The 26,293-nt window shown below is 42.2% G+C and overlaps 1 long non-coding RNA gene across 1 annotated transcript in view; it reads left to right on the top strand.

Annotated features, from left to right (window-relative positions):
- The first annotated feature begins 13,662 nt into the window (after nt 1-13,662).
- Nucleotides 13,663-26,293, top strand: part of LOC140916512 (uncharacterized) — a 36,930-nt gene continuing 24,299 nt past the window's right edge. The window contains exon 1 of the long non-coding RNA XR_012160534.1: nt 13,663-13,745. This is a non-coding gene — a long non-coding RNA (uncharacterized lncRNA). The remainder of the gene's footprint in view (nt 13,746-26,293) is intronic.

The following is a 26,293-nucleotide window of genomic DNA, read 5'->3' as shown; positions in this document are numbered from 1 at the left end:
TTGCCTGGCCTTAGGTGGGGTGAAGGCTCTGAGATGGTCATTAGCTGTAGGGTTGCACCATGATTTGGTGGCTTTGTGCATGCCTACTTAGGGATAGGCACCTACGGGACTTTAGGTGGCAGCAGAGTGGTGATTTTGAGACTCTCAGTGGTGCCTAAGAGGCAGTTAGGTACCTAAGCACCTTTGAGGATCAAGTACAGACAAACGAAGGTCCTGATTTCAAAGTCTGTTGAGTCTCTCCATTGACTTCAATGGGTTTTGCATTAGGTTGTATGGGCCAGATTTTCAGAGGTGTTTAGGTGACTAAAGATGAAGATGGATATCTAGTGGGATTTTTAAAAGCACCTAAGTAGGTTAAGCATCTAATTTCCAGCACATCTGAAAATCCCACTAGGCACCTGTCCACATCTTTTCGTGCCTTAAATACCATTGTAAATCTTTCTGCAAGTGAGTCACCCAAGGTTGCTCAGGGAGGCTGCAGCTGAGCCAATCCGGGAACCGAAGCCAGATCTCTGGAGTCCCAGTCCTTAAGAGTATGATCATCCTTCCTCTCCTGTAGTCCATATTGCAATGAAACCGAACCATTCACTTTACTTTGTGATATACATTTAACAATATTTATATAGCACCTTTCACCCAACAAGAACCCAAAACACTTTATAGATTGTCGAGGAATCGTTTCACTCTCCCTTGCCACCCCTGGGGCAGAGAGATAACAGGTATCTTTTTTCAGTAGCACTACACAACTAATGCTTTCAAGCTGGAGAGTAAAAAATAATGTATCTGACTCAGACAGCAGGAGAAATTTTACAGAGGCAGAATGTACCTGATTTGAAATATGGCACACTGGGGCTAGCTGGCCTACTCTTACAAAAAATACCAAGCAATCTATAGTATAAGGCCCGCAAGTGGGCAGGGCCCCCAGTTGCAAAAGTTCTCATTTAAACTCACTAGTTGCCTTTATAGTTTCATATCATTAAATATATTTCAAAAGTATCTGAAGTTACAGGTGAAATGGTGACATCAGGACTTTATTTAAATCTAAATTAAATTTCTTTTAGAAATTTTGCTACCCTTTAATTGGGGCAAAAATCTCTATCTGAACCAGATGGCAAGCAAGCCCTTCTGCTCTCTTTTTTTGAATCTGTTTCAAAGACCAACAGGAACTACAAAGTGAAATCATTTTGTAATGTTCTCTTTCTTTCCCAGAGCAAGCATCTGAGGAGGCCTCATATTTGATGCTCCAGTTCCCATACTAAAATCCCCTGCCTTGTCATTGTTCAAGGTGAGCTTAAATAGGCCAAGCAAGCATGCTGTTCATACAACTGGTGCACTATTCCCAACTGCATGGGGCTACCCAATCCCACTACTGAATGCCAGCAAGCAAGAGAAGGGGAAATGGATAGGGAGGAGAACTGTATTTAAAGGTCCTAATATTGTTAGAGCAGTTACAAAGTCCAAACGGATTTATAATTAACACTAGCGAGCACATGATTTTCTTCTCTTTGCCGTTTAGGAAACCAAATTGTATCTTTGTTTCATAGTGATCGTTTTCAGATTTGGTAGTGTTTAAGATGCCAAGAAGTGCCTCCATTTCCTTTTCTATGAACTGCAGGCATTACCCCTTTTTTTTTTATTTTATCTCCCACACCAAGTCCTTATTAAAGAAAATAAATGTTAATGGGATGCCTTCAGCAGTATAATTAAAACTTTCTAGCTTGATTAAAGTATGCAAACTGTCATCTGCTACATTGTAAGAGGTTCTGTCATTGACATTTTGGAATATGCACTGCATTCAGGGAAAAAGGTCCCAAAGGGGATTTGCTTTCTTCTAAGTAAGCATAATTCATGACAAAATTAAAAAGGAAAACCATACAGTAAGCTTAAAATAAACAAGGCACTTGTAAGTACAGGAGAATCTTACTTACTACTGTTCAACCAATAATTAATGCCCTGTTCCCAAGGCGAACCTTTTTATATATAAATAACGAGGTGTTATATAAAAATGTATATGCTGCAGACAGCATCGGTAGCTGGGCATCTGTCTTGCCTACTAATGAGGCTAAAACACTGGAGTGAGTCACACTGCCAAGGAACATGTTCTTGTGCACATTTCTAGGGCACAGATTTCAGGGTCTGTGTGTTTCACTCAAATGAGGGGGCTTGGAAAGATGGGGCAGCATGAGTAGGTGTGTGAAATATAAAGTGTAAGTTGGGAAGGCTGGCATGATGTGAAAAATTATTGTATTTTGTGTTACAAATTATCCTTGCATCAGAGAGTGAAATAATCTCCCAATTCAGGTCCGGGGAGAATAAAAATGGATCATATGTAAAGACATTTCAAATGACTTGTTGCAGGCTGAAAATTGTTCACGTGAAGTGACACAGAGAATGTGATTCCATTACTTGATTCTTCATAATTATCACACAACTTTCCACCAACTGTTTGTTATGATTTAGAGAGGAAACCTGCCTCTCCTGGTTTTAGTTTGGTTGTGCTGTCTGTACACGCACTGATGTTTGAAATGGGCTGTCTAGGCGTTCATAAGAAGTAAGAAACAGCTCTGGACCATTTGGGTATTTATTTAATTATTTGTTTTATAAAATGCAGGGTTGCACCCAACTTTGTTCACTTGGGAAGCAGATCTGCAGATCATGAGGTTTTCTCTCTCAGGTCCCTCTGAATAAGCAACAGATCTTGAGACACATGTCTGGCACATGGCAGTATGGGCTTGGGATGAAAGCATGCCTGAAAGCTGCCAGTCTGTGTGTACTTGGAGATTGAGTTGTTTTATTCTGCATATCAAACCAGAACAAAAATAGCACTTTGAAGTCCTTAATATTCTCCACTCCCTCAACACCACCTTTTTAAAAAGAACTTTCCATTGACTTTAATTAAGTGCTTTGTAGGCTCCCAAGATTGCTTGCCAGATGGGTTTTCCCAAGCTCTGTTTCAGTATAATGAACAAGATTCTCATTGGCAAAACCGGGCATAAAACATCCCTTGCTTCTCTGTTAGTATTGCTGGAATCAGGAATAACTTTCTTGTGAGGGAGATGGGAAAGAGAGAATGAGAATTGATTATTTTGTTATCTTTTTATAAAACTGGAAGTTTAAGTGCCATCTGTAAAGGCGTTAAGTATAGACATGAACTCATTTTCCCCTCAAGAAACAAAATCTTAGATCTGAATATACCCAAACTTTGCAGGGGAGGGGAGGATTTCAAGACTCTGATCCATATTTGCAGCTCTCAGATTTTGCAGGAAACAGTATCTTGCTTGGAATGTTCACGATAGATTGCTTTCTAGCTTGTTTCATTGGCTGAGTATGTTGACATTTGCATTTCTGCTCAAGAGTTTGGGACACAGAGATCTGGAGAAGCTTGAATATTCTCTCTACCAGATGCTTTTATCAAGATATTATGGTTGCCAAGTTTGGTTGGATGTATTCCTGGAGGTTTCATCCCATGACATAATCTTTAATTAAAGATTGATCTTCAATTCCTGGAGACTCCAGGGCAATCCTGGAGGCTTGGCAACAGGATAGAAACACAGTTGCTTTTCCCCCTAAAATTACCTATGGACTCTTACATGGTATAGCTTCAGCCCTAGCTGAACAAAATATAGTGTCATTTATCAGCAAGATGACAAGGAGAGAGATTTAGTGATTTCACATTTTTAAACAGACATCACAAATATGTCTCAAATTCCTGTACACACTCCAGTCAATAATATTATCCCTGGAAGCTAGAAATTGCACATTTTCTTATGTCTTCCTGATAATGAAAAATCTACTAGCCCTTCCAAAATGAAGGCAAGAATGTTTAAACTTAAAGGAATTAGGGCTATATTTTCACAGTTTCTTGCCTGTGGGTGCACATCAAGTAAATCTATTACACAGCTAGGCGAATACAAGCACCAATTTTCATTGAGTATTTGCTCAAAATTAATTCACTTAATTTGTAATTTTGCCCCTTTGGTTTTCACCATCCATGATCATTCAGGGGATTGAATTATATGCACATGAATATTAGCAGAATGCAAGCTTGACACCTTAGCTACAAGTGGGATATTTTAATATTGGTTTGGACACAGTGTGATACAGCTGGGGTAGGTCTCCCTAAGACCCTCACCAGAGCCCTCACATCACAGAAACAATTAAATGAGTCAAACAGGATTCTGCTTGAATTTCGGAATCAGGAATCAAATTCAAGTATCGAATTATTTGTGATCAATCCATGGGGGAGGCCAAAAAGGTTTAGAAGAAAAAAAAGTACTGAAAACTGAATAATAACTCTACTGGAGGAAATTTTGCAACAAACAGAAATTGAGGCTACATTCAACACAGCAATAAATGCTTGGTTCCAGGAAAGAGTTTCAGAGAAGGTAAAGTATATGTCCAAGGTTTGCAAACTCCAATGACTTAAAATGAAAGGGTTTCCAGCAAGAGCAGACTTACTGTCCTTTCAGGCAATAATCCTTAACACATTCAGTGTATCCAGTTTCTGATTTGCTAAAGCATGTTGCTACACAAACAATTAATTTTGCTAAAGCAGCACAGCTAGCTTTCCATTTTTCTAGAATCTCTGCTTCATTGCACACTTGCACTGATGCTACCGGGGAAAATGGTTCTCTAAAATAGCATCAGCCCTTGTTATGATTTCTAGTGGATTTGTGTGTACATTTGTAGAGAGCTGGTGTGCAAGATTCCACAACATTTATCTCTAAAGCTTAATTTCAGAATGCTTTTTAGAAAAAGGTCATGGGGTAATCAACTGGAGTTGGGAGCAACTCCATGTATGGTTTCAAAAGTTTTCTAGACATCAACAGGACCTTTGAAGAGCAGCAGGTGCTGTCCAGGATTCTCTGCTCAGTGTCCTCTTCTGGATCCCTGATTTTTAACCTTTGATCCTCACTTGCATTCCTTTTTTCTCATTTGTTGTCCCAAGAAATCATTTGTAACCTGGGCTCAGTGGTTGATGGGGGAGGGCCTAAGCCCACCATTTCCCAGCTATCACAATAACTATACAGAGACAGATTCTTCATGCAGTTAGCAAGAAGATGAACTTCTCTCACCTCTGCTGAGTTCCTTGCCTGTCCTCTAATGCGCCCTACACTCCTTCCCATCTCCAAAGGCATCTAAGTTAAGGATGGGAGATCCTTGGGTTTCTTGTGGCAAAGCTGGTGATGGGGTGCTTAAAAAGGAAATATTGGGTAGAGGGAAGGTTTCTTTCAGGTGTCAAAGGGAAGCTGGTTGAGGATTGTTTGCTTCCATGTTTTGAAGACCAGACTAAAGATTTGGATCAATAAACGGAGTTTCACATCCCTGGAAGAGAGTGGTCTCAGTTGATTACAATCTCTTTTGATTTTTCTCTCTTACCTAATATGAATTGATCAGAAAAGGCGGAGTATTTTTTAAAGGTTTAGGGATTTGTTCTGTATGCAGTGAGTACATGGCTCTAAAAAGGGGGTGGAGGAGAGAGAGAGAGAGAAAGGGAGGCTGAAAGCAGAGATAAATGAATTAGCTGGAACAAAATAAGAGCAATCACATAATTTCACTGCAAACAAGACTTTCAGGTAACTTGGATAAGTATCAAAATACTGGTGCTGCTTATTCAAACACAAACTTTGGAAGACTCCGGGAGAGAGAGAGACAAACAAAAGCTAGGAAAAATATAAGCAAAGAACAAAAATCAGATAAGGCTCAGCAATTGCTAAAAGGGATACATGAAAATGTGCATATACCAGATTTAGAGCCAAATTCTGCTCTCAGTTACACTCTGTCCAGAGGACCCTCTTTGAAGTTGTGCTGTTTTAAATTTGGAGTAACTCCATTGATTTTAATGGAGTTATTTGAGATTGACACCACAGTAACAAAGAACAGAATTAAGCCTTCAATAGTGCTAGTAGAAATCAATCAGAGCGGTGATATTTGTATCCAGATTGTGTTTGGGGTAGAATGTTCAGTACAAAGTAGGGATCTGAGGGTCTCAGTCTCACAAGATATCATCATCTTGGCTGAATCTCATAAGAACCATTTTTAGGCCTCATCTGAAACAGAAGATGAAAGCAGACCCTATCCAGTATGGGATCTGACCTGGGATTAAGATTTGGGAATTCAAATCAACCTCCCTTCCATTGAATTTCAGCAGGGCTCAGATTTGATTTTCCTTTTTTTCGCTCTATGGTTTGGGTATTTATTAAGCAGTCTTAAGCCAAGAGTATTCCATACAGAAGGGTGTGTTTGTGCAAAATAATGTCACACATAATAGGCCTTTAAAGCTCACAGAAGTGTTGCACCCGAAATAATACTTGAACATTGAATGAAATAACAGGAGAGCGTTCCAAACAGACAGGAAACTCTCTTGGAGATTTAACCAGTCTAAATCGATTCCCACATTCCCCCAGCTCACAGGCAGCAAGTCCCAAAGAAATACCTCCTCTTCTTTCAGCCTCTTGGACAAAATCTCTAGAAGGAAAAAGAGAACAGGAAAAATAAACCCTTTGCAAAATGCCTCTGCCCTAAAATCCTAAATTATGTTTTTATAATTGCAAGTGAAGTTGAAACAGCCCCCAGGTGAGCTAAACCTTCTTATTAACCCTATTCCAGTGAGGGCCAACAAGATCTTTTATATAAGAGGAGCTAATAGTGTTCTCAGCTTTCCTGGCTAGCTACTCTGCTATAGGTTCCATTCCTTATAAGCTATGTGCAGCTTTGTTCAGAGTAGTAGCTAAGAAGGGTTATAAACTATGGCAATTACTGACAAAATCTGTACAAACAGCACCAGAACCTACTGACCTTCAATCTCATTGCAAAGCCCATCTGTTTGGACAGACTTTGGCTTGATGGGGGGCATTTTATTTAATTGAAGAGTTAGTTCTTTTGTCAAGTTAACTGAAATTAACTACATTTTGATTTCTTTAGTCATAGTACAAATACCCAGAGAAGTAACAAATGGTGTGTTTTAAAATACATTAAAATATACATCATGATGTCTTGTTCAGAGGGTTTTACTGGTTTGTTTTTCTCGGGTTCGTCCTGCAAGAATACCAAAGCAGCCATGTTTGAATGTAATCTATTATTGGCTTTATTTCTGACCGGAGACCTCTGTAGCTCAGATTGGCCTTTTAAATGCAGGTTGAGGGAGAAATGTTGACAGTCCCACAGCCATTTCATTCATTTGATAGCTATACTATTGGCTGTCCCAATGCTTTAATTTACAATGAAGCTACACTGAATTAGTCATAACTATAAAAGCTGTTCAGAATCACACTTATATTATACTAAACAGAAGTTTCTCCAGCTGGTATGGCAGCTTGTGAGGCTTGTTTGGCAGCAATATCATGTAATCTACCAATAGGTACAAAATAAGAGTTACTTACAATTTGTTTTACAGGTCTTACTACAGCACTGATAAATGCACTTGCTCAGAGGGGTTTGGAAAGTTCATCACATGCTACTAATACAGTTAACACAAAACACCATATTTAGTACCTTGTTATACCAATCTGACATGACAAATGGAATGTTTCTCTTCATGCAAACTCTTCTATAATGGCGTGCCACCTTCTATAATGGTGGCACGCTATTATTTCGGTTAAACCCTGCCCCAAAACACCCCACAACCCTGCTTGTAACTCATAGAATGAGTCTACTTTGACCTATAAAAGCTAGGAAATTCAGCACTTAAGGGATATACTTTAAGCAAAATACATAAAACTCTGCTTTGGGGAACTGGACCTTAATGGCTAAATGGAGTTCTCTATTGTAGCAGTGCTTTAATAGTATTTTGAAGTTCTTCAAAGTGCTTTACAAATCTTTACAATCTTCAGTCCTGTGAGGTGGGTGCTCTGTTTACTGTTCCCATTTTACAACTAGGAAAACTAAAACAGAATGAGTATTAAGTGTCTTGTCCCACTGCATAAAGGAAGTCACTGCTAGGATTAGAATCCAGGCATCCACAGCTCCAAGTCCTGTACTTAGAACATACCGTTTGCTACAGACATTAAAGGGTACCAGCAGTTCGATAGAGTAGGGGAAATCAGGGCAGCTACTGCAGTAAAGGGATTAATTGAATTATCCAGAGTATTATGGTTTGGAGCCATAGAATCATAGAATATCAGAGTTGGAAGGGACCTCTGGAGGTCATCTAGTCCAACCGTCTGCCCAGAGCAGGATGATTTAGTTGAGGAATCGCCAACTAAATCATCCCAGCCAGGACTTTGTCAAGCCTGACCTTAAAAGGTTCTAAGGAAGGGGATTCCACCACCTCCCTAGGTAACGCATTCCAGTGTTTCACCACCCTTCTAGTGAAAAAGTTTTTCCTAATATCCAACCTAAATCTCCCCTACTGCAACTTGAGACCATTACTCCTTGTCCTGCCATCTGCTATCACTGAGAATAATCTAGATCCATCCTCTTTGGATCCACCTTTCAGGTAGTTAAAAGCAACTATCAAATCCCCCCTCATTCTTCTCTTCCGTAGACTAAACAACCCCAGTTCCATCAGCCTCTCCTCATAAGTCATGTGTTCCAGACCCCTAATCATTTTTGTTGCTCTTCGCTGGACTCTCTTCAATTTATCCACATCCTTCTTGTAGTGTGGGGCCCAAAACTGGACACAGTACTCCAGATGAGGCCTCACCAATGTCGAATAGAGGGGAACGATCATGTCCCTTGATCTGCTGGCAATGCCCTACTTATACACCCCAAAATGCCAATGGCCTTTTTGGCAACAAGGGCACACTGTTGACTCATAGCCAGCTTCTCATCCACTGTCACCCCTAGGTCCTTCTCTGCAGAACTGTTGCCTAGCCATTCGGTCCCTAGTCTGTAGCGGTGCATTGGATTCTTCTGTCCTAAGTGCAGGACTCTGCACTTGTCCTTGTTGAACCTCATCAGATTTCTTTTGGCCCAATCCTCCAATTTGTCTAGGTCTCTCTGTATCCCATCCCTACCCTCCAACGTATCTACCACTCCTCCCAGTTTAGTGTCATCTGCAAACTTACTGAGGGTGCAATCCACACCATCCTCCAGATCATTAATGAAGATATTGAACAAAACCGGCCCCAGGACCGACCCTTGGGGCACTCCGCTAGATACCAGCTGCCAACTGGACATGGAGCCATTGATCACTACCCGTTGAGCCTGACAATCTAGCTAACTTTCTACCCACCTTGTCGTGCATCCATCCAGCTCATACTTTAACTTGCTGACAAGAATACTGTGGGAGACCATGTCAAAAGCTTTGCTAAAGTCAAGGAGTAACATGTCCACTGCTTTCCCTTCATCCACAGAACCAGTTATCTCATCATAGAAGGCAATTAGATTAGTCAGGCATGACTTTCCCTTGGTGAATCCATGCTGACTGTTCCTGATCACTTTCCTCTCATCTAAGTGCTTCAGAATTGATTCCTTGAGGACATGCTCCATGATTTTTCTGGGGACTGAGGTGAGGCTGACTGGCCTGTAGTTCCCAGGATAATCCACCCCTCTCTTACTTCCTGGTTTGTAAGTGGAAGTTTCCTTCCACTCGGTGTTGTGTGGTTGAGAAAAGCAGCAAGTTTACAGACTGCAGTGATGTGAGTAGAATGTTCATTTGTCTGTTTGCTTGTTTTTAGTGGGCCCCTTACAAATGCTACCAGACAGGTGTGTATCAGTATTCTGGATTTAATCACAAAGCCTTGTAGACTTGGCAAACTGCATCTTTATTTTCTAATTTTCCTTTATATTTTTTCTGAGTAATAACTTGTATGAAGGCAAGTGGCTTCACCTCTACTTTGAACTAAAAAGTATCACTGGGAGCTCTCTTTTGTTAAAATGCTATTTTTGGTATTGTGGCTATTAAAACATTTGTTGTGTGCTGTTGTATTTGCCTTATCACCTGATCACGGGCCACATTTGTGTTGGTTGGTTGTGTGAAATTATCTACATACTTAGTTACACATTTGTGTGGTGTATTGAAAATTGTGGTAAAATTATAGCTATCCCTTTAAATTATAGGTCTGTAGACTTTGAGGGAAGTCATGTGATCTTGTCCTCAGTGTGCAGTCTGCAAAAAGCCAGCCACAGCAAGGTGGGTTGAGTTGTGTCTCTGCCTTAGGCAGCAGCTTGCTATTTGCTCTGCTTTTGTGTGTGTGTTATGCTGCAGTGTAGCAGCTTTCTAGCGAGATCATTTTGTTTCTTCTAATTTCTCTATGTGAATGTAACAATTTGTATCCCCACATATAATCTTCTGTTCCTTTTCAAATGTTATCATAACCTAGGGTGACCAGATGTCCTGTTTTTAAAGGGACAGTCCCATATTTAAGCCCCCCTGCAGATGTCCTGACTTTTTCTTTAAAAATATCCTGTATTTTCTGTCTCCCCGCATCAGTACTTGTGGGTCCCGCTGCTGGCCAGATCCATGCTTGCCAGCTGCCTGCTCACCAGTGGTGAGTGTGAGTGTGGGGGGTGTCCAGTAGCCAGCGGTGGGGGTGGGTGTTCAAGGCTGGTGGCGGGGCAAAGCTGCAGCACGCGGTGCTGGCCACTTCCCACGCTAGTCCATCAGCGCAGCCCCTGCTGCATGCTAGCTCTCGGCCAGCAGGGCCTCGTTCTGTTCCAGCCGGCACTGGCTGCACACTGCGAGCTGTGGTGGCTGGTGAGTGCAGGTAGGCCTCAGGTGGCAGCCAGTTACGTATCACCTCTGCTGCCCACCAATGAGCCCTTTACATACTCCCCCTCTTGCTGTCCTCTCCCTGTTTTGCCCCTTCACACACACCCTCAGCCCCACTGCCCCTCCATAATCCCCGCGGCGGGGTGCGTCCCACTCCCAGTGCTGTGCAGAGAACCAGCCCCTGGTTGGAGTGCTCAGCTCATGAACAGCCTGGCCGGCAGGCTTCTTCCCTCCCTCACTGCTTCTGGTTTGGCCGGTGCCCCGGGAAAGCCCAAGACCCTCCGGCTTGGGACGCTGGCCAGGAGGAACCAAACCCTGTGAGTGCCAAAGCCCCACACAGCACTGGTGTGGGGAAGCCTCTCCACCCCTCAGCTAAGCTCTGGAGTGGCAGGGAGGAAGCGATTTCCAGCCTGTTCACATCCCAATCCACCTCAGCCCCCGGGGCAGGAGCTTAGCACCCTCTTCTCCCATCCCCACCACCCTGGATCCTGCCCCCAGCAAGCATGGGGTTGCTCCATCCCCTATGCACCCGCTCCTGCTGAGCCACCTCTCTGGCTAGGTTCAGTGAAGCCCCTGCAGTCAGGTTCCCCGGGCCCTGGTGCACAATGCATCCTTAGGGCTTAACCCCTTCCTGCCCATGCTGTAGCCAGGGGACAGGAGGCAGCTGGGTTATGTTGGTGGCCAGCATCAGCCTGGAGGTGTTAGCAGCCTTTTGACACTGCGCAGGCAGGAAGGGACAAACTGCTTCCAGCCACAGGGGAGCGGGGTAGGGGTGGGGAGAGAAGAGATGAGCTCTGCAAAGACATGGGCCAGGTCATCCTTCCCCCGCCCCATGTGAACCTTAAAGCCTTAAAGATAAGAAGGTAAATAAAAAGGATCCAACTTCGCAGTATTCCTTTTTAACGGGCTCAGACAACTTGATGTTAATTTGAATGTTTGGACAGCATAGTTGTGATTGATTGCCATTGAACTCACTTGAATATGAGTAATTTTACCAGGTGTCCCATATATAGCATAGGGAAATATGTTCACCCTATCATAACCTCATGCCTTCTGCACACAACTCCTATTGGACCCTCAGAGTTAATAATGCTGATGTGATTTTTAAGGTATACTGCGCTGACATCTAGAGTTACACTCTGATGCTAAACCCACTCTCTGTGGCATCACAGTCCTCTATGATAAAAGCAACATTTATGGTTTCACAAACCATAATGGCGGCAGAGGAACAATCTAGTTATGAAGGGAAAACTCTTTTCCTACCTTAGGCCTTGATCCTGTTCTGTGATCCACGAGTGTGGATCCCTGTGCCTATGAGAAGCCCAGCTGGGACATTTGTAATGAGCACTGATATTAGAGGAGATACTTAAATAAATGTAGTGGGGTTTATAGCCCTATTTCCTGGCATGCATAAGCAAGTTAGGGTTATGTGTGCACAGAGGTATATGTATCTGCATATCCCTTGCTTGCACACATGCATTGAGCATATTATATGTACAAGTCAAGCGTGTGAAAAAATGTCTGTGCACTGTTCAAAATGTTGAGTTGTGTGCAAGTGATACCTCATTCTTAACTCATGTTGTTGCGGGAAGGTATGGGAACATGGAAAACCCCTGAAACAGACTCAACACCCTGAGTTAATGGAGCCAAACCCACCAGCTACAGTGACCAGTTTTGACAAATTCATGTGATAGGGTGCAGTTAGCAGTTACGAACTGAGCCCTTTGGAAGCTAGCACTGGGTGTAGTTAGAGTAGGAGGGACTTAACCAGTTTGTTTGGAAGGGTACAAAGGAGCACTTGCACCTGTAGGGAACCTGATGAGCTAATTAACTGACCAGCTGGGTAGCTCTGAGAAGAAAGCAAGCAGTATAAAAGGCTGAGCAAGGGAGCAAGAAGGCAGCTCTATATCATGTTGTGATGTACCTGGAACATAAACAGCAATAAAGACACATGGTGGTGGTTTCCTGCTGAACTGTGCATGCTGAGTTCAGAGAGAAGGCTTAGCAGCCAGGTTTTACAGGAGCTATAGGGGGAGCCTGTTTCCAAAGAGTCTCAAACAGAATTTTGGTTTAAAAAAAAAAAAGAACTTTCTCATAACTGGATAATGGCTTGAAGAACTCTATTTATTGCTTTGGAAGTTTGGTACTTCTCCATTTTGTGGTTCTCCTGAAATGCTGTATGATTTATATTTGGTTGGTATCTAATGGGTTAGGAAACCATATATACTTAGGCCCTGATCCTGCAATTGGTTCTTCACATATGGTCCCTTTTGCTTTTTCAGAGCCTTATTGAGTCTATAGGTTTACACACAAGTACAGAGATTTGCAGATCGATTTGCAGAAGTGGTGGCCTACTGACCTCATCCAAAGCCCTTTAAATTTAATGGGAGTCTTTTTATTGGTCAGGTTCAATGATTGCAAGCCCCTGAGTGCAGGGACCTCGTTTGTTCTATGCTCTGTACAATGAGTAGCTTTTAGTTGTAGAGTTTTCCACTGTGAAGAAGTCGTAAGAATTTATTAAAAGTCCCTTATTTTACTTCTCAGCACAAAAGCATCAATACCCCTGACACTCACCTCAGGCCAATATAGGAAAAAATATGTTGTACTAAAAGTGGTCCAAAAAGGCAACTAAAAAATAGCTTGGTGTGGAACCAGAGTGACACACGGAGACACAGCCTCTTCTCACTCTGAAGCACATAAATTCCTTTGAAAGGACCTGACTCTTCCATCTTCGCTCAGGCAAAATTCCATCTGTAATCAATGGAAATTTTACCTGCATAAAAAAATGTAAGATTGGGTCCAAAGTCATGTACTACCACCTTAGCTAGTTTGAAAAGTGGAAGGTAATAAATAACTGTGCTTGTTGTAATCCACTAGGAGCTTTAATAGGAAATTATATACAAACTCATGTTTGCCCTTAGAGCCGGGGAGACATTTTCATCACAGAGGTGCAGATTGTTTGCCTCGGGATTCTGAGAATGGCTGACTTTTCCTTTCGTCTTTCCTACAGGCTTCTCTGGAATGGAAGGCTAAGGAGATCACTGGCTGGACCACAAACTTTGCCAGGATGCTGCCATGTAATGGAATCGCTGTAAGTTATGTCAAGGGTATATATCCCCATAATTTCTATGCACCAAATATGGTAAGAATCCCATAGTTTTCCACAGTGACCTTTGTCCTTCTCCTGGCTTCCCAGGAGAAATGTTTTGTTTACTGTTTTATGTACAGTAGTATTTTGTTTTGGTGCCTTTTGGTTATTGCGAAAAAGGCTTTTACAAAAATAGGTCTGCAATGTGCTCTGAAAGTGGTCAGCTTTGTTTTCTCTAGTAAGTTGCTTCATTGTCAAGAGTCCTTGATCAAGAATCTCTTATCTCCAGCTTTTGAGAGCTTCACAGTGGATGCTGGTCACAGTCTTCCCAGAAGAACAAGGCTGGTGGGTCACAATGGAAGGGCAATCTCAGATGTAACCAGACCCCAATCACTGAGGACCTTAAAGATCAACATCAAGGCTTAAATAAGCACCAGAAGCAAATAGGGAGCCAGTGGGGTACTGAGATGATGTGTCCTTGGTGGTATTCTTTGCAATGGAAAAGGGCTGCAGCATTCTGTATCAGTTGTATTTACTGTGTTGCTTATATCTTCAGCTCCATGAACAGCAAAATACAGTAGTTCAGCCTGGTGGTGAGGAGCACACACATAAATCACTGCAGTGAAATCTGAGATGAAAAGCATAGTGTCCTGACAAGCTGAAGGTGGCAGAAGGCAATTCCTGCCGTTGTTGCTACTTGGGTATTCGGGAACTAGTGATGGGCCCCTAAAACCCCAAGACTTTTACATTGTCAATTAGAGTATAGATGCCTTTAATGAAGGGAGAATTGAATATCTTGGCTAGCTTCTTGAAGCATTTCCACCTACCTCATCTCAGTCATACTAGGGTTCAGTTCAAGCCAGTTGTTCTTCATCCAGGTGCTAATCTCTTGTAGACATTTTAGTAACTGCAATGGTTGCATTTTCTGAGAAAGAAATAGAAATGTATATTTCTGTTATCATTACTATTACTGTGGTGGTTCCTACAGTGTGGTAGAGTCTTCACATACATGTACACGCATAAAGATGCAGGCCCTGCCTTGAACAGCTTTCCACCTGAGAAAGTGCGTTGTTGCTAATGCAGCCCATGTCAGCTCAAAACTTCTCAAAGATCTCAAATATTGAAGAGAAGAGAGTACAGTATTGATCCCTGTAAAATTTTCAGGTTATAAGGACTCTTAAGGCCTCATCCAAAGCCTGCTGAAGTCAACGGGAGTGTCTCCATTGACTTCGGTGGATTTTTGATCAGGTCCTTGAATGTGAAAAGCAGCTACCCATCAAAACTGTGTCTCTTGTTTGAGAGGCATGATTTAAGCCATAATTGTGCTACATCATTCTCGCCTAGATAGGTTTTGTAAGCAGGTCAGCAGCACTTCTGATCATCTATCTCAAAGGCTGCAGAGAGCTGTGCGTATGAAAGCCAAAAGGTTTCCATAGCCACAAATAAATGCCACTGATGTGTTTAAAGCTCACGTTGCCTGGACAAGCATGTGAAATGAAAGTCTGAAAAGACAGGATTACCACCTGCAGCGAGAATATTTATTTTACAGCCTACAAAAATATTGAGAGTTCTGTTTTATGCAGGAGGTTGTTGAATCTCATAAAAGTACAGTACTTGCTACAAACCAGAAATTGGGGTTATTAATGGCCTTTACTCCACTCTTGGTGATTTGAAAGTCTTTTCAAACACTTTGCGAAAGGTAAGAGCATGTAATGCTACATGGTTTTATTGTTAATGCAAATGAAAACTCTTTTCACCCAAAGTATGGTTTAACAGCACAGAATTGATAGGATTGTGGGGTTTTTCATTAGGATCTGTTAAAGGAAACTGCTTGACCTTACTATTTTCTTCTCCCCTCCCCGCCATACCTCAGCCCAACTTCTCAATACTCTCGTTTAAGAAATCACAAAGACAGACACGCATTTAATATGTCCCCAAACACACATTTAGTATGCAACCCATCGTAGTCAGGGACTGCCATAACTGCTGTGTGCTGCTACTGATGCAGTGGCATAGGTTACAATCCTGGCCTGCACTGATCTCAGGTGAGAGTAAGTAGGGCTGATTCATAAGCAATTCAAATAATACATACTGTGAATTAGAAGGGTTATAGTGTGTTCACAAGATGGTCTTGTGGTTAAGGCACTGGACTGGAATTCAAATGACCTGGGTTTGATTGCTGGCTCTTCTAAACCTCTCTTATACGGCATTGGGTAAGTCACTTAATTTCTCTGGATGGAATTTTCAAAAGGAGCCAAAGGAAGTTCGGTCATGTTTGGGTATTTATCTTCTTTAGGCTAATTTGAAGAGTCCAGTTTCCCTGCCTCAGCTTCCCATCTGTAAAATGGGGACAGTAATGCTTACCTCATCAGGCAATCCAGGTGATGGGGGACCATGTAACTATCTAGACAGACAAATATCTGTTTTTTATTGTTGCCATTTAACAAATATTCCAAGAAGTCATGTAAGAAAAAGTAATACTTCCTAAAATATCAAGCAAAAAGAAGCAAGTCATACAAATCCTATGAGCATAGTTTATATACAAATGTGGGAGGTGCATGTGTTTATACTCAAACCCCAAGTAAAATGTGTGGGGGGGGGGGAGGGATGGGATATGGGTACGCTTTACTGAGGCCCGGCCACAAGCCCATCACTATAAGAAAAATATTCAGACTAAATTCTGGACATTTGAGTTTCAGTAAATGTTTTTTATATAATCTCAGTGAGCGTGTACCAATGTACCTACATTGGTACCTACATTTGTACCAATGCATCTACATGGCCTCCAGATCTTGTGAGATTTACCTGAGCTGATCAGAAGCAGTGTTAGAACAGAAGTAACCGTCTGAACAGTGAGCTGGTCCTCCAGGGGTGAGAGCTGAGACTAGATTCCAAGACAGGGATCAATGAATTGGTCCTCCAGGGTGCTCAGAAAGGCTGAGATCAGATCTCGGGGACAGGGAACAGTACTACCAGGGTCCCTGTGGGTCATATGTCACTGGTCATTATTATTATTTGTGCCATACTGCCATGTCTATCTATAAATACAAATCAGGCAGACAGAAATATCAGGAGCTTAAAGACAGGGAAAGAAAAGCTGCTAAAGGACACTAGTTAAGCCTTCCTTTTTTCCAAATAGATCAGGCCTCTCAACAGTCTGGTTCAAGCAATGCACAAAGTGGGGAACTGGATGAACAGCAAGGTGAAGGTGGAGACTGTGGAAATAGATGAAGAAAAGCAACCAGATGAATCATGTGATTCCAATCTAATGACTTCCACAGATAGTTGAGTAATGTCACCACCAGGCACAGAGGAAGGTTTGCAAGAAGCAGGAATAGTGCTGCACTACTTACTGATTCATGTTTTTTAAGCATCAGGATTGTGGACTAAACACAGAACAATTTTTTGGCAAACAAAATCTGGAATATCTGGTGTACCGGCTTCTGAAGACTTACAACAAAAAACTACAACTAATTTTCAGTGAAGTGTGCACATCTGTAGGGGTTTTTTTGCATGTTGCTAGTGAGTGTGGCACAAACCGAAAGCAGTGGCAGCTAATTGACACTCATCAAAAACTGCAAATGACCTACTATGGCACAGAAACACTTAAGTCATCTTGCTGTTTTGTCTGTGTGTGAACCTGTAAGAAAATATTACTTTAGGGAGGTCACTTATGACTTTGCAATGAAAAAGGCCAGAAATGTGAAGTTATAAGTGATAAGGCCTGTCCATGCCATTTCAGAAATAAAATATATTTTTCTTTCATTAATTAATGTGTCTGTGTGGGATGGGAGGTTGTATGTGCTATGAGTTTGCCCTGGGCCCAGCAAAATGTTTGCCTAGGCCCTGGCATTTATTGAAACGGAAAAGAAACTGAAGCATTTGAAGGCCCGCAAGGTATGAGAGCAATTTTTTCTTTTTTTTAAATTCAGAAATAGATTGCTGTGGTCCAGCTCCTGAGTGTGCTCACATGAGGAAAGAGTTGGTCTCCATGATTTCTGGATCATTCACATTCTTTTATTTTGGTTGCATAACCAAGCAGCTCATACAATGTTGTATCATGCTTTGTCCAAAACAACAAATACACTGAATAAATAAAAAACAGAGAGAATAGCAATTTGAGAATTTGCGACTGGGCTTTTTCAAAGGCATTTTTTATTTAAAAAAACATTCCTGGAGTCTATTTTGTTTCAAGATCCAGTTCTTGAGCGTTATCCAGATTTTCCATTCCAGCAAAATATGTAAATGATAGAGCACAATTGGATGACCTCTTTTGCTGATGACGTTGTCCTGCTTAGTTTGATACATAGCTTAATGGAAGAAAAGACCCAGCTTTTGACAGCTATAGCAAAACATTGTTGGTTTGTTCCTCAACAAGGTGAAAACACAATATATCAGTGTCCCAAAGTAACCATTAAAGGGGATGAAGAAACACTAGATATAGGTCATTTTACCTGTCGAGGGACTGAGATGTGTAATGATGGTGACCCCATGCTAGATGCCAAGCAATGAATATCAAAAGCAGCAAACAATTTTCATAAAATTGAAAGGATTTGGAAAAGTAGCAGAATTGGCACGGACACAAAAATATGAATTTTTAACACTGGCCTCATATACGTCCTTCATTATGTGAGAGAATCATGGCAATCTGCTAAAAAGAGAAGTGATTCTTGCAACTCAAATTCTAAGTAGAGCAAACCCATCTAAAGCATCAGATTTGGTCAGAAGATGATGGTGGACATATTTAGGACAGGCTTTAAGGATGCCACCAACACGACTTACATGGCAGGTGATAATATGGACACCACCTGGAAAGAGAGAAAAAGGGTGACCTAGAGAAACATTATACAAAACAATAGAGGGGAGGGGAAAACAAATTCATCAATGTGACACCCAGGAGCCTGAACAGACTAGTGCAAAATTGAAATAAATGGCAGAAACTGACGTCCTATGCACCTGAGGGTATGATATCTTACTGGTTAACATAAAATTAACCAAGAGATGGATGCAGTACGTCCAAAATAGGCATATTAATAATAATTGTTTTCTATGGGGCAGATCCTTGTTCCATTTCCAACACTTCTGTGGTAGCATTAAAAAGGTTTTCGTTGTGTAACTGACCAGCTGTGGCATGGGTGGATGCCTGAGTCTGTTTCAAACTATAATTCTTCCATTTAGGGCCAAACCCAGCACAATGGCTCATAAAAGATATTTCCTCAAAAAAGTTTTTAAACATGCATTTATAAGCATTAGAAAGAACTGATTTGGACTCGCCTCTTTTTCTGGAGGAAGTCTTTAGAAGACTTGGTACATGACATAACAGCTGGAGGTTGCAACCATGAGTGCAAAATTAATAGCCAATGATATGAATAGGTGCTCTAAGTGTACAAACGTTTCAGGATCAGACCCTGCTAGAGCTTTACAGTACATCTGCAAACTTAAGTTATTTTCATTTGCATTGTATAAAACTAATCTTGAAATCTAAAAGCTACAGGTGAATTCCTGGTCCCACTGAAGTCAGGAATTTTGGGAGTTTTGTCATTGACTTCAGTGGGACCTGGAATTCACCCTACATATTCAACACTGTGAATCATTTACTTTCATGTGTATATTTATTATATTGCAATCATTAAAACTGATCTTTATAAAGGTGACCTGTCATGATCAGCCTATATTGTGATCTATATATGTAGTACAAAGCTCTAGCATTGAGGTATGGCTTGAAGCTCATTTTCAGCCAGAAGATCTGAAGTCAAAATGGGTCAACTGGTGTAATAGAGATATAATAAGACACCACGAACCATACCTAAAAATTTTGGTTATAAACAGAGCAGGTTTTTCTTCTGCTTATGTGACAAATCATTTGTTATCCAGGTATAATGACAATTAAATGGTCTATGGAAAAATCATATTAACAGACTTATTATTAGAATGACCGCAGGGAATTATGGTCAGTCATATTAGTGAAAGGTGTGTAAGAGAAAATAAAGTATGGAGACTGGATAATAAATCATTTTGACCAGGTATGAAAGTAATAAACATACAGAAACTAAAAGGCTAGCTCTTTGACTAATGGAGCTATCAATTTCGCATTCCTAGAGGGTTTAATTCTTTCTTCTGCTGAAGATGTAGCATTGCAAATGCCATAGAGTTCTATGAAAACACCTTTTACATTGAGGAATTAATCCACCTTTTTATTCTTTTGAGTATTCACCTTGACTTTAAAGAGGATATCAAAGTTGAGCCCTCTCAGACTCTTGTGTCCAAGATTCCCTCCCCTGATAATAAGGATTTCCCTCCCTTAAGAAGTCTGCTTAATGAACAGTTTTTTCACTTGATGCCTGCTGAGCTGCCTCAGGCAATGTGGAAGACGTGTGTTGACAACAGAGGGTGCTACTACCCCTGAAATGGATCTTTCCTGGCTCCCGGTGGAGCATATTACTGTCATACCAGGGAAAAAGGTCCACAGTAATTATCTTCAATGCACAGCAGTTTATTGAGAAGGAATTAACAAGTAGTAAAGGGTTATATCAAGCACATAACTCTTATGTTAGACATTAAGAGCTATACAGGTCTCATAACGAGTCTCTCTCATACAAACAGGCCCTGCGCTAGCCTCACGCAGTTTCTGCTTGGCAAACAGAGAAGGTGGTTACCAATTTTATAGATGGCTTCTTCCCTCCAGGTCTGTTCTTCTCAGCCCTCTGGTCTGTCTTGGATTCCCTCGGGGTAAGGCCTTGGTTGACTTGAGACCTCTCTGGTTCACAGTCCTACTCGAGCCCACGGAGCAGAGTTTTGGCTACTCTGCCAAGCAGTGTTGCTTCTTCAAGCATCAATTAAGGAATCCTAACCACAGTAATTTACTTGCTTGATTCTTATACTCTTTTCCCTCAAAGGAGTCACGTGTCTTAAAAACATGCCTAGTGGGCGTGTGGTTATTAATTTTATCTGATTAGTATTTTAGAAGGGGCTGAGGGTGGTGGTACTGAATGAAGCTTACCCCACGTTTATTCACTCATCAATTATTCACTCTGGCTCTCTGCGTGGTGTCCTTGCTGTAAGATCACTATAACCAGGTCAACCTGTGCTCCATACTGGAACTTTATACATGGGATATTTACTTTTGCATGGGCCCATATTTGCTGACCAATAGGTTCAATATTGTTCATACACAAAGACTTTGCCAGTCCTTTATCTAATCTACTCCTAGGATCCTCTGTAGTCATTCAGCCATGTTTAAGTCATATCAAGCTTTGCTCACACCATTCATTCAGTATGGCCACACCAATTTGGCACCATCCCAACAAGATGCTCTTCCATTGATTTGCAGCCATGGAAGTTCTGTGCTTCACTGGTTTTGCCTGCCTCATGGTCTTCACAGGGCCTTACCTTCCACCTGTCTGCCTGTCTCATGGGTCCCACACTGGCAAATACCAGCATCTAGATTATCATTAGGCAAACATAATATCAAATAAAACCAAAAGGATGTAACTATTTATGACACTTCATGGGCTGGCTTCGACAACATTAGAATGTCATCTTCTCCGGTCCCTGTTCTTGAGAAAGATGGCAATTCTGTGCTTCAGTTTTCCCAACTATAAACTAGTTAATGATCCTTTACCCTCCTTTATAAAATGCTTTGAGATCTGCTGAACAAAATTGCCATATGAGTGTAATATGCCATAGTTTATTACTCAGCATTTAAAATGTACCTGTTGCCCTACTACTCTGTATCTTTTTGCCTAATATATGGGTGACTTTCTCATCTTCATGCCCCTCTTAATTATTGGTTTCTCTAGTTTCCTTTCTCTCCAATATTATTTATTTTACCAGAGCCCGACAAGAGAGCCCAAAATAAAATGGAAAAATATTAAAAGTGTCACTTTGAATCATTTCCCATTTCCAAGGAGCAGTTTTCAAGTGAACTTTATTTTTGTTTTTCTTTCCTAGCTTACTTTTTTCAGATGAATACAGCATAAAGGGTGGTTGGCTGGTTATTTTAATTTTTTTTTTTTTTTTGCTTTTCTAAATAATGATGGGTTACAAGAGGCCAAGAGCTAAGTACCAAAGTATTCAACACTGACTTGACCTATTCTGACAGCAGGTTCACAATGACACATTCCATCATTTCCATGACTGTGAACAAACAAGGTTTTCTCAACTTGCTTGCAAGTGCTTAAGGGTGTCATATGTCAGAGTAAGATGTTTGTTTGGGTATCAGCAGCATAAATGTGAAACTATTTCTGAACTTTTTCTACAATATTTGGGCAGTTAACTGTGTTACCTTGCCAGATAGTGGTCCCCACCAGGCAAGGGATCTTATTCTATGCCCTCTTCACTAGAAGGGCCTTACATTCCTTGTACCTAGAGAGGAAGCATAGTCAAAGGGACAAAGTACAGATCTGGGATCCAGAAAAATGAGAGTTCTATTTGCTGCTCTTTTACTGACTACTTGTATGGTTCCTGCCAGATCATATAACCTCTCTGTGTCTCATTTTCCTCATTGTAAAATAGATACTACATTGCTGGCTGTTTTGTGGACTAGTTACAGTTTTATCATCACCTGCATTTGTGAAGACAGTAAGCAGCATTCACTTATCCTTCTCTTGTTTTAGGTGTCACCCATAATAAACTGCCCATGTGCTGACCCCCTCAACTAGTGGCAATAGTTGGGTTTGCAAATGGAAAATTAAGTATCCTGATTGAACATGAAAGCTATTCTAGGTCTAGAAGACAGAAACCCTGGGATTACATATGAGCCAACTATGAACTCACCCATCAATTTACTCATTACTAGCTAAACCCTCTATAGCTTCTGCAACTGTGGCTAACTTAGCTCTTTTCAGAGTGATAATGGACATTATTATCCATTGTGTCTAGTTGTGGGTGCCACATTTCAGGAAAGATGTGAACAAATTGGAGAAAGTCCAGAGGAGAGCAACAAAAATGATTTAGGGTCTAGAAAACATGACCTATGAGGAAAGATTGAAAAAACTGTGTTTGTTTAGTTTGGAGAAGAGAAGACTGCGAGGGGACATGATAACAGTTTTCAAGTACATAAAAGGTTGTTACAAGGAGGAGGGTGAAAAATTGTTCTCTTTAAATTGCCTGGTGAGGTTGTGGAAACTATCATTGGAGGTTTTTAAGAGCAGATTAGACAAATATCTGCCACCGGTGGTCTAGACAATACTTAGTCCTGCCATGAGTGCAAAGGACTGGACTAGATGACCTATCAAAGTCCCCTCCAGGCCTACACTTTTATGATTCAGTGAATGATTTTGACATGATCCTCAACATGTGTGACATCATTTATATCAATTCACTTAATACTGGTGAAACGAAATCCTTGATATTAGTATCTTCCCTTCAGAAAGCCGCTATTACAAATTGATCATGCACACTTTTTGTAAACAATAAATGGGAAGTGTTTGTGTTTTACCACAGTCTACTAAATACACTGAAGCCCTTAAATGGTGAGAAATAACCCTGACTCTTAGGGTTGCCAGGTGTCCGGTTTTCGACCAGAACGCCTGGTCAAAAAGGGACCCTGGCAGCTCTGGGCAGCATCACTGACCAGGCCATTAAAAGCCCGGTAGGCAGCGCTGCAGGGCTAAGACAGGCTAGTCCCTACCTATTCTGGCACCGGGCTGTGCCCTGGATGCAGCCAGCAGGTCCGGCTCCAAGGTGGGGGGGTCACAGGCCTCCACTCACTGTCCCTGCCCCAAGCACCGACTCTGCACTCCCATTGGCTGGAAACTGCAGCCAGTGGGAGCTGGACGTGGTGGTGCCTGTGGGCAAAAGCAGTGTGCAGTCTGCCCCTGCCCACCCCCCGCCCCACCTAGGAGCTGGACCTACTTTCAGGCACAGTGTGGTGCCAGGACAGGCAGGGAGCCTGCCTTAGCTCCGCTGTGCCGCTGACTGGGAGCTGCCCAAGGTAAGCCCGTGCCCCAGCCCCAACCCCCAGTCCTGAGCCCCGCAACCCAGAGTCCTCTCCTGTAACCTAAACCCCTCATCACCAGCCCCACCCCAGAGCCTGCACACCCAACCCAGAGTCCATACCCCCTCCTGCACCTCAACCCCTGCCCCAGCCCAGAGCCCCCTCCCACACCCTGAACCCCTCATCCCAGAGCCTGCACCCCCAGCCCAGAGCCCATATCCCCTCCTGCACCCCAACACCCTGCCTCAACTCGCAGTACCCTCCCATAATCCAAATTCTTTGGCCCCATCCCAGAGCCCACACCCCAACTCCTGCCCCAGCCTGGAGCCCCCTGCCGTACCCTGAGCCCCTCATTTCTGGCTTCACCCCAGAGCCCGCACCCCCAGTTAGAGTCCTCACCTCCTCCTGCACCCCAAACCCCTGCCCCAGCCCAGTGAATTGAGTGAGGGTGGGGGAGAGCAAGCCACTGAGGGAGGAGGAATGTAGAGAGCAGGGGCAGGGCCTCGGGGAAGGGGTGGGGCGAGGTGTTTGGTTTTGTGTGATTAGAAAGTTGGCAACCCTACTGACTATTAATATTGTCCATTTCTGCCTTCACTCTCTTTCTTGGGCGGGGGGGGGAATTGGGTTTGTTTTTTGTTTTTATTTACAGTCTAAAACACTTCTTATTCTTAGATATTTTGTTTGTGGACTGCTGTGGAAAGAGCTACATGTAATGACATACTGGTTTATTTTTATTTAATCAGTCAATTAGATAACATCATAAGTGTGAATGATGTTTTACAAACCAATAAAACACATGCCTATTAACTCGGGAAGAGACTACAGTCCAAGTATAAACAAAATGATTACAACAAATATATGGAGGACAGGAGTAATAACAGTAAGAATATAATTTAGGATTGTGTTATGGTTGGTTATTAGTTGTGGGTCATTAGCATATTAAGGGGAATTGATGGGGACAGTTTACATTCAGGTGAACATGCCTGTGTGACCATTGTCCTCTACTGGATGGATTATTAGGATACAGGAGTCTTGTAATGGCCCCACACTGTGTTGAATGAAGGTGTAAGTCAAGGATATGAGCACTACTGCTACACAGATTGATCATAAAGATTCCCACTTAACTGAAATGGTGGAGGTTAGGGCTTTGTAGCCTAAGATAACAAGTTCTGTTGTAGGCAGTTAGGACAATATTGTTGTGCCTCATTGTGCAGGAACATGGCTCACTGCAGTCACTGACCTCATTGACTTCTCTCTGATGTTAAATGTAGGGAAACTTCTAGAAGAATCAGTGCACAGCAGAGTGCCGATGAAAAGTCAGAGAACCAAAATGTGGCTTAGTAAGGCTCTGCCAAGTGAGCCAGAATTGAAAGGGGCAGCTGACTTCTGAAAAGGGAATTGGATAAGTAAAATGTGCTGTGAATGAAACAGCTAAGTAGCTTCAAGTGAGCGCAGGTCAAGTGTTCATGTTAGGAGGCTGAAAGTTCAGCTGTAGAGCTGGGCAAACACTTTTGCATAAAATCTTTTTTCACTGAAAAATGCAGATTTGGGTCAACTGAAACAGTTTGCAAATTCTGGTTGATTTTGGTAAAAAGCAACCTAGGTGTGTATCCTAACCACCAGGCTATAGGCTATTTTGGGGTGGATTGCTCTCAGTCTCTGATATTGAAGCTGTTCTACTTTGTATAAATAATTATGCATTGGGCCAAAGAGAGAGAACAACTCTATAGATTGGCGAGTAAGGCAGTCACGTGGAAGGTCGGGGATGTGGATACAAATCTCTCCTTTGAATCAGGCAGAGATCAGTAACTTTTTAAATAGCACTACAAGAAAGTGGGGAGTTGAGGCCTGTTTCCCCAGTTTTTGGTGCTCTGTCCACTTAGATGTCCTTGTTTTGAGGCATGTGTTGTTCAGTTGTAGGAAACATTTCTGTCTCAGAAAGAGCTGCTGTGCAAGGTCAGGAAGCACGCACTGACCGTTCAGCACGTGTAGAGTTGAGTCACAACTCTTACCTCGGTGCTGGGGTAGCTGGGTTTCGTGCAGCTCCTCTCTGTGAAGGAGATTGTGCAGGGCCAGTTCCTCCAGGTAGAGGCACATTGGTGCTGTTTTTTTAAAGCTGCTTTAATGTCTATCCCCTACTCTGGGATGGGACAGTGTTGTGTATTTGCAGATGCTTGCCCAGGCCCTGCTTCACTGTGACCCTGATAGTGTTATGGACCACAAGGCTGGGGAGGACTTCAACTGTACATTGACTATATTTTAGGCAGGAACCACGAGGAGCCATAATCTCTTTCAGCCAGGGAGCTGCATTGTCATTGCAGATCTTTGGGTTGGTGGGCGTACCATTAGGAGCCAAAGACCACTCCCAACAACCTCCCAGGATTGCTTTTAGGCTGTGAAGTCCAGTGTGAATATGTTTGTTTGGTCTTCCATGTCCCCCTGCTTTCTTCTCTGATCATCACAATGTCTGTCAGTTTGTCTATCCCTACCTGTGCTCCCCAGTGGTGTTTTAATGCCAGATTGTTGAAGAACCTGGCTTTCACACAGGCTTTTGCTGTGTTCTGGGAGCACTGGGAGCAGCAGAAGCAGAGCTCTTGTACAAATCCCTGCGACA

The sequence above is a fragment of the Lepidochelys kempii genome, chromosome 8, assembly GCF_965140265.1.
Source record: "Lepidochelys kempii isolate rLepKem1 chromosome 8, rLepKem1.hap2, whole genome shotgun sequence".
In the NCBI taxonomy this organism is placed as follows: domain Eukaryota; kingdom Metazoa; phylum Chordata; order Testudines; family Cheloniidae; genus Lepidochelys; species Lepidochelys kempii.
Note: the sequence above shows the minus strand (reverse complement) of the source record. Positions and strands in the feature narration are given on the sequence as shown.